Genomic DNA, 9,675 nt, shown 5'->3' on the forward strand with positions numbered 1-9,675 from the left:
TGGCCTGTAAATCTCAACCCAGCAAAGTCACGTCCTCACAGGAAAACTTGTATTTTAGACACACAACCCCTCCGCAGGCCAGGGCAGGAGTGGCGACCTTCCCGGGCAGGTTGGCGAGTGCAGGTGGGCACATCTGCAGGAGGTGGGAAGAGAGAGGGTCAAGGTGGCCCTGGAGCTGTATGGAGTGGGTACCAGCCAAGAAAATGATGGGAGGGGCCGGGCCCGTGGCCGAGTGGTTAAGTTCTCACGCTCTGCTTCAGCCGCCCGGGGTTTCCCCGGTTCGGATCCTGGGCGTGGACGTGGCACCACTCATCAGGCCACATTGATGCGGCATCCCACATGCCACAAATAGAAGGACCCACAACTAAAATATACAACTGTGTACTGGGGGGATTTTGGGAGAAAAAGCAGAAAAAAAAAAGAAGATTGGCAACAGGTACCAATCTTTAAAAAAAAAAATTTTTTTTTAATTTCTAAAAAAAAAGAAAGTGATGGGAGAACATTCGTTCATCTCCTCTCCCATTCATTCATTCACCCCGTGAGCCTAACCTTCTGCCTGATGACACAGGGACACAGGTATGCTTCCAACAAGGTCCAGCTCCTGAGATGCCCCTGGCTGGCCCGGGAGCCAGAGCAACAGATACACTGTCAACTGTCGTGGGTGCTCTGATACCGGCAGCACGGGACACTGTGGGAGTCCAGAGGAGGAGGTCTTACCCAGCCTGGGAGGTCTGGGAAGGCTGCCTGGAAGAAGAGAGCCCAGAGCTGAGTCTTGGAGACACCCTGGTGATTCAGCCAAGGGGACGGGGCAGGGAGGGAAGTTCAGGGCGGTGGTGGGATTTAATCTGCACATCGAGAATTCAGGGGCTGTTGCGCTTTAGGAACTCAGATTCTAACTAGGGGTGGGGAAGTCTTGGGGGAAGTACAGGCGAGGATGGTGGCTCATGCTGAGAGGCCTGGCTGTGGTCAGTGGAGGCTGCTCTTGAGTAAGATGAGGAATGATCTCACCCAAAAGTCCCTGAAGAATGGGTTCCAAGTTCCTTTACAGAGGGGGACTTCGGCCAGGCTGAGTAATTACTCCCAGGCTGAGCGGCCCAAGGTCAATGGCTGGACCGTCCATGGCCAGAGGCAAGACTATCCAAACTCAGAGTCTGGACCACTCAAGATCAGAGGCTAGACCATCCAAGGTCAGAGGGTGGCCACCCAAGGTCAGGATGAACCCGACAAAGCAGAGGTTGGGCTATTGCAGGTTGATCATAAAAATCGTGGAGTGTCGTGAGGAGACCCTCCTCCAGCTCCTGGTAGCAGAACCAGGACCAACGGCCTCAACAGAGAAGGTCTTGATGGCCTCAAAGGGCCGGAGTCCCCAGGCGAACCGCAGACCCTGGGCCCACGGCAGCCCTCACGTGCATCCCCTCGCATCAGCCTGTGACATGTGCACACCTTCGCTGGTCCACTCATCCTCCTCACGTGCCGGATCCCCGTCTGAGGACACGTGACCCCGACGCGCACCCTACATACACAAACCCACCCCCACTTGCGTGCACAGCCCCTCACACCTGTGCACATGCTCCCCCCGCCCCCGCCTTGCATGCACGCACACACACCGGGAACAACCCCGAGACAGTGTGGGCTGCAGGGGAAGCTCATTACAAGGGCGGACCCCGTGGGGCCCTGATGCCTCTCTCCTGGGGGCTGGGAGCTGGGTCAGTGGGCTCCAGCCCCGCCCTCCCTGGGCAGCTGGCTGTCAGAAGGCCCTTCCCCTTCAGAGCCATTGGCCTGGGGCAGCGTGCGCCCAGCCCTGGAAGTGTGTCAACAGGGCAGAGTCTGCACCCAGTGACCGTGGAGGCCCCTGGGGCCAAGAGGGACCCCTTGAACTTACCCTCAAAACGAGCTCTGGATCCCCCACCGTCGTGCTCCTTCCCCAGTGCTCTTCCTCTCAGAGAGAGGCACCTCCAGGCCGGTGAAGCCCAAGACCTGGGAATTCGCTACCTGGAGCCTCCCTCTCTTCACCGTCCCCCTCAACCAAGCACCCCAGTCCTGGTGAGCCCACCTCCTAAATAGCCCTTGGGGCTACCTTCTTCCTCCTCTCGCCCCGCCACCACCTGTCCAGACCCCCTTGCCTGCCGGGCCACCTGCAGAGGCCTCCTCGGTGGCTCCCTCAGTCTTGTGACCCTGCCCTCTCCCTCTGACTTTGCACACCCCAGGCGAACCCCAGGTTCTCCAGTCCCTGCCCTGCCCTCCAGCCGCAGCCAGGTCCCCGCTGCTGTCTTCTCCGCGCTCCCCCACGGGCCTCCTTTCCGTCCCCCCAGGGCTCCGGGCTGTGCTCACCTCCAGGCCTTTGTCCCTGTCGCCTTGTCAGGAAAGGTCCTCCTCACCCTCCAGCTCCCTGGCATCTGCAGAGCTCAGTTCCAGGGGCGCTGCCTCAGGGAAGCCCTCGCTGACCCCAAGACGGCTCAAGTCCCCCCGTGAGAAACTCCTAGAAGCACCTGATCGGGGACCCTTTGCGGTCATGCAATTGTTTGAGTTCTTTGCTTAAAGCCCGGGCTATAAGGCTGGGCTGAGGACAGGGACCATGCCTGGGTGTCCCCGTGATGTCCCCCGTGCCTGGCACTTAGGTGATTAGTCAATGATCATTGAATGAATGAATGAATGAATAGACTCTGTTCTAGTGTTTTATTCCGCCCAGGATTTTGCCTGGAGGGGGCAGGACCCTCAGAACAGCACCAGGAATCAGGGGTCAGGGGTCATTTTGAGGGCCAGTGAGTCTCCCAGGCTAAGGCAGCAGAGCATGATGGCTGGATGTGGCCTGGTCTTGTGAAGGTGGGTGGTCAGTGTGGCCACGTGGACAAAAGGAGGGTCTGGGAAGCAGCTTTGGCACAGTCTCTCTGGCATCGCCCAGGAAGGGGCCTCCAGCAGCTAACACGACCCTCCTGTCTGCTTGGCAGATATCCCACGGTAGTGAGACAGCCGTCCATCCACCCATCCCAACCTTTGTTGGTAGTGACCGGCCCTGTGTCCCACCCTGGCAGATGTCCCAGTCCATTGGGGAAGACATATGCCCTCTTACTGTGTGGTAAGCAGTTTGATGGGGGGAGCTTCTGATACTGCTTCACAGCTCAAGGAAGTCTTCTCAGAAGGGCCACTTAGACTAGGCCTTGAGGGATGCCTAGGAGTTCACTAGGAAAGACTTTCCAGAGGAGGTGACATTTGGGCTGGGTCTCGAGGGATGGGTACAAGTTCACGAAGAAAACGAGAGGAAACACATCTTCTCTGGATGCTGGGTTCTCTTTAGGGACTCATGTAGGCCATAGGGCCAGTAAGACCTGGGCCCTGCTCCTCCATGCCAGCCTCTCCCACATAGCCCGTGTGCACTCAACGGGAGAGCACGTTTCAGCTGCCCTGTCCTAGGGGGTGAGGACTGGCCCAGTTCATGTGTGTGCTCAGCAGGCAGCAAGTGCTCAGCTGGAGTGGGAATCCATCCAGTTTCAGGCCATGCCTAGGGCAGGACTTCCCTCTTGGGGGCCTCCTGTTTACATACCTCCAGTGACGGGCACTCACTCCCTTGCAGGGAAGCATTTTCCCTTTCCAGACCCAGCAGTATTTTCAGAAGGCGAGTGGGGCCTTGTTGGTCCTGGCTAGATTGGCCATAACCAAGTGGTGAGGATTGGGGGCAGCTGGAAGGGAGAGGGGCCTGGTGGGGAAACAGGCTGCCCTGGATTTCAACCCCTTCCCGCCTGTTCGCCAGCAGCTCAGATACTTCTGGGAATGGCTTCATCCCTTCCGGAGTCTCCCAGGGAGCATCAAAGGTGGGGAAAAAGTTCTCAGAAGTTTACCGGGGCATAAAGGAAACCTCATGGGGTGGGACCAGGTCTGAAGCGGGCATCTGTGCCAGGCTGAGGCTTAGAGAACCCACTGGGCCCATTGGCACTGGGGCCTGGGCAATGGGGCAGGGGCTATGGAGACTCAAGTTTACCAAGAACAAGGACTCTGGAATCCAGGCTCCACCATGTACCGGCTGGTGACCTCAGGCAAGTCACTGCACTGCCTTGTGCCTCATAAGAGGTTATGATAATGGCACCTTCTTTACGGGATTGTGGTAAAGTTTAAATAAATTAAAACATGCAAGCTGCTTAGAACTAGGCCCAGCCAAAGCAGGGCTGTGGCAGTACAGGTGTTGTGCTGGTTTGTTCCCCCGGGGGCACTGGGGAGGCCGAGGCATCTGCAGGAGCACCCAGTGAGTGCCAGACCCCAGGGAGCCACTGAGGGAAGGCCCAGCTCCTGCCCCGAGCACAGACCAAACGCCACGTGGGCTACCTCTGTCGGGGGAGAGATACAGCGTCCCACTTTACAGAAGAGGAACCTGAGGCCCAGGGGAGGGCGTCATCTGCAGGCGGCAGAAGGGTCTTGCGATGAGGCCCTGGCTGCAGGCGGGAGGGGGACGGGGCAGGAAAAGAGCACCCGTTGTGTCGTTGTGGGCATGCAGCCCTGAGCTCCATCCAGGCCGCCGGCAGCGCAGGGCTTTCCAGGAGTCAGAGCTGGGGACGGTAGGAGCAGCAACACCTCCTCCCACGGAAGAATTAATAACAACTGTCGTGACTGGGCACTGACCACGGGCCAGGTGCTGGCTAAACGCTCTGTGGGGCTTCTCTCGTCGGATGCCCGAGCCTGGAGAGACACGGACTCCTGGACTCACTGCACAGAGCGGGAACTGAGATCCAGAGAGGAAAGGCCTCGTCCGGGTCCCACAGGCAGGAAGCAGAGGCCTGGGATGCAAACCCAGGCCCCAGGACCAGAGGAGGACGACTCCGCAGCCCTGACTGGGGTCTCACTGACCCTCCCCGGGCCCTGCTCCTGGAGAAGAAGGAACGGCCAGACCCAGGCGAAAATTCCAGCTCTATCTGGAGCAGCTGGGCGGACACAAGCAGGTCACTTTCCCTCTCTGAGCCTCAGTCTCCCCTCTGTAAACAGGCTTCACAGTCGCTGTCATGTGAAGATAAGATCAAATTCATGTTGGATACTCAATCATCATGTGGGTGCTCTGTAAACCTGGCTCAGGCGCCACTTCCCCTGGGAAGCCTGCCCTGCTTGCTCCCATCAGCGGGTTGTCTAAATGCTCCTCTATGTATCCCCTCAGCCCTGCTGCACCAGGCCATGGTCACTGCTGTGTCCCCAGAGCACACAGTAGGTGCTCACTCAACATCTGTTGGAATGAGCATGGCCAGACAGACCTGGGTTCAATCCAGGACCGTTGCCTCGCCCCTCTGAGCTTCAGTTTACTCATCCATCAAATGGGATCAACAGCACGGACCTTTGGGGGTTTTTGCACAATTGGCTGGGAGATGTCTAGCGTACAGTAGGTGCTCAGCCCACGTGATTCCCCGTCCTCCTCAGCTCTGGACTCCCCCTGCCTCCCTGTGGCTCCTGTCATGGGGGACACATTTGTGGAGCACCCACTCTCTACTCAGGGATTGCCTGCCCCTCAGCCTGCTCTGGGCGGCTGTCCCCGGGAGAATGTGGCAGCCTGGGAATGTGGGTGGGGGCCCCCGGGGCGGCCCTGCCCCTCCGCCGCTGCGGCTGGACAGAGGCCTCAGTGTGGAGCTGCCAGGGTCCTTTCAAGGGCCCAGACCCATGACTGGACGTCTGAGAATGCCGCCCATTATCCGGCTCACAGAGCACAAAGGGGCCACGTGGGGGGCTCGCAAGCCAGGCGCCCGGGATGGGTGCACGGGGGCTCAGGGTCCCCACCCAGGCCTGTGCATCCCCACCACAGAGGGCAATGATGTGCCCAGAATGGGGAGAGGGAGAGGGCGTCCTTCACACGAAGGAATGAGAACCATTTCCTCCAGTCCCATGGGAGACAGACAGGCAGAAATGAGCGGGCGCTCGTCTCCACAGGCAAGGGCTGGCCACCCGCCTGAGCCCTGAAACCAAACTGAGAAGGCACCACCCTGATCCCACTCACAGGGGGGCATCCAGCGGAGGTCGGGGTGGGGGACCACTCCAGGACTCTGAAGGGGCAAAACCCTCTAGTTCTCCATGGCATCAGCAATGGGGAAACGCCACCAGAGTCGTGCCAGCAGCACCAATTGTCTGTAACTTAAACACATTAGCACGATGGGTGCTGTGTCTCCTGTCAGTGCTGCCACCTGAGGGTCACCCCAGCCCTTCCTGGGCCACTCCAGTGGGACATGGTAGCAATGACAGGAGATCCCGTGTGGAAAGGCAAGGCAGGCTAGAGAGGGGGCAGGGATCACTTCGGGCCACCTATTTGCTGTGTGACCTTGGGCAGGCCTCTAGGCCTCTCTGAGCCTTGGCACCCACATTTAAGAGAAGACCTGATGGAGGGTTAATTAAATTAGATGATCTCATGCATCTGAGCCCTTACTGGCACAGGTCTCGACAACGTGCCTCAGTGGCAGCTGCTGTGAGGATGTATCATCAGCTGGGTCGGGGGCTCTCCTGAGTGGGGGGTACAGATGATCGATTTGAGCAGCCTGGGCGCAGGACCCTGTGTTTCAGAGCTGGAAGCTCAGTGGATACCACACTTCCTGAAGTGCCGGGCGCTTTGACACACGGATGTTTTCCATCCTCACAGCAGCTATGAGGTTACACTCCCCTCTTCCAGACAAGGAAACTGAGGCTCGAAGAGGGGTGGTGCCACCGAGGCCACACGGGTGGTGAGAGGCAGAGTTGGGCCTGGAACGCAAGGGTCGTTTCATACTCCAAGGACGCAGTGGCCAAGAGCAGGGCGTGGAGGCCAGCGAACCGTGTGGCTGTAGGCAAGTGATGGCACCTCCCTGACCCTCGGTGTCCCGATCTGTGACACGCGGATGCTAAGACCACCTCTCAGGGTTGCTCCCAGGAGGAAAAGAGACGTGTGAAGCCCCCGAGAAGCCGCAGTGATGGCTCCTGGCACCATCTAGGCCCGTGCCAGGCGTGCTGGGCTGCCCAGAGGATTCTGTTTCCAGCACCTTCCTGTCACCAAGGTGGCGCTTGGAGCGGTCAGCGTGTCAGGAGCGTTTCCTGCCCAAGGGACGCGAGGCCAGGAGCCCCTCCCCCAGCACAGCCTTGGCCCCACTGTTATTTTTTCCAATTGAAGAAGGAAAACATTTCCTCCTCCTCCCGGCTCCGCCCTGGGCGGCCAGACCACTGGGCCGGACGGGGGGGTGGGCCGCCCAGGCTGGGGTGGGAGGCCGGGCTTGCCTCCTCCCGCCAGCCTGACCACTGGCCACGGGTGCCCAGGCAAGGACTTGCCCTCCGGGGCCGCCGTGTCCTCATTGACAAGGCACTGTCTGTCTAGGTCAACATTTCCCAAGTTTCGGGCATTTAGTACCACCTGGAGTATGACCTACTTCATATTTGTCCTTCACCCATGTTTTAAAAACTTCAATAAGTGCATTTATCAAACAAGCTTTACACCATTATTGTACCTGGAAAACCAGTGTCACCTGCCAAAACTAGAAAATGACTGCAAATGTTATAAAGAAAACAAGGAACTATAAGTGCTTTCTAGAATGCCGACGTCTACAGTGCAGAGCTTGAGACCTTCTCGCCGTCTCACTATTAAAAATGGACAATGACAAATGTTACAGGGGCATTAAAGACACGTCAGCCCCAAACCGAGACCTTCTCCTCGATACAGTCAGAAGGTGTGAACAAAAGCGAGAAGGGCCCAAATCACAGGGTCAGCTGGTAGTTAACCTGGGTTAGTTAACTCAGAGTTAGTTAATTCTGGGAGCCACCTAACCAGCCCCTCCCAGGGACCATCACTCTCCCCTTGGTTCCCTCTAAAGTCCCTTCTGGGAGGACACCCCACAGCATCTGAGCAAGGCCGGGGAAGATGCAAGTCCGTTAGTTCGTTCCTTCCTTCCGCCAGTAGTCACCAACACCTCTTCCGCACAGCTAGGGGTACAGCATAGCTGCCCTCAGACCCGCCCTGGCCTGAAGGAGCTCCCAGCTAATGGGTGCAGGGGAGGAAAAGAGGACCTGAAGACAGGCAGGTTCAAATCCTCACCTTGCTAACGCCCCTCAGTTTCTCCATCTGTGAAATGGGTCCAATGATCCCAGGCTTGTGAGGATGGCATGAGACTGTGCAAGGCAGTGCTGGGTGCAGCACTTAGCCCTCGGTGGACAGTGGCTCTGCCAGCCACCATGAGTGCTCATGACAGGGAAGTGGGTCCTGGTGGGCCACTACTCAATGTAAGGGGAGAGAAGCTGGCCTTTGCCCAGTGCCTGTGATGTGTCTGGCCACTATGCTTTCTGGTATATTATGTTCTTCCATTCTCACAACCTCCCAGGGCCCAGTGTGCTATTATGATTGTCCTTGTTCTACAGATGAGAAAACTGAGGCTCAGAGAAGGCGAGTGCCTTGCCCTAGGCCACACAGCACTTCTACCTCCAGCTTAAATCAGGATACTTGGACCCTGGCCGTGCCCCCTGCAGTCTAAACTAGCCCTGCATGTCCCCAAGCCGGGGCAGCTCCTGAGTCCAGCCCTCAGCTAGGAAAGTAGTTTTGTCCAAAGTGCTGGAACCATCCACTGTGCACCAGGCTGAGCTGTGATGACACAGAGCATTATCCTCAAGGTTCAGTGGGGGGAGCTGCAGGATGCGGCAAGATGAGCCCGGAGACAGGAAGGAAGCTAGGAGGGGAGAGTGGGGTGGGGGATAGGGAGAGAGACAGAGAGAAACAGAGGCACAGAGAGAGAGAGACATACATACAAAGAGACAGGGAGTGGAAAGAGAGAAGGTGGGAAGAGACTGCGGGAGAGAGAGACAAAGAGAGAGGGAAACTGGGAGGAGCAAAAAGACGGATAAAAACAGAGATGGGGGAAGGCTAGAGAAAGATAAGGCTGGAGGGGGACAGACAGATGGGCTGATAGGGAGGGCTCTGAGGAGGGGTCCGGTGAGGGGCTCTGCTGCTGGGCTCCCCAGGGCTCCCAGGGTGCACAAGATGAGTCCTCCCCACCCGGAGAAGGAGGTGGGGGCATTAGCCCTATGGGGCTGTCCCCTGAGGGGCCCCCGCCGCGGGGAGGGGGCAGAGCCTCTGACTTCCTGCAGCTGAACACGCCTGGCCATCGAAGCGGGCTGGAGGGGGTTGGAAAAAGGCAGGCAAATGCTGACGGCAGGAAGGCAAGGGTGTTGGGGTAAGGGAAGCCGGGGACTGCCTGGCCTGGCCTTTCCTGCCTGCGGTGGGGCACAGAGAAATCCCCTGTCTGTCTGTCCTTCCTTCCTGGCCAGGTGGGAACCAGTGACGTCAGGCCTCAGAGCAAGGGCTCCGGGGCACCATGTGGCAGCTGGGTGTCTGACGGGAGCCTCCCACCCATTCTGAGAGGCCAAACCTGGCTGGGGCTGGGGAGGGCTGGGGCCTTTCACTCGCCGAAGCTCTGCTCCTCATGAGCTGTGCCCGTCGGGGCCTCACCTGGGGGGCCTCAGGCTCTGAATCTGGAAGACGGGCTAACAGGACCAGCCTTGGAGGGCGGGTGTGAGGACGAAGTGAGTCGACACATGCAAAGTGTTAGCACAGTGCCTGGCGCCGGTCAGGCCGTGTCTGAGCACCTCCCATGCCACACGCCATGGATGCCCCCAATACTGGCTCTGTCACCTTGGAGTCATCGCTGCCTGACTCCCCCGGGGAGCCCACTGGCTCCTCCCAGGTGAAAGTAGAAGCGGGCC

This window comes from Equus quagga, chromosome 1, assembly GCF_021613505.1.
Source record: "Equus quagga isolate Etosha38 chromosome 1, UCLA_HA_Equagga_1.0, whole genome shotgun sequence".
Taxonomy (NCBI): domain Eukaryota; kingdom Metazoa; phylum Chordata; class Mammalia; order Perissodactyla; family Equidae; genus Equus; species Equus quagga.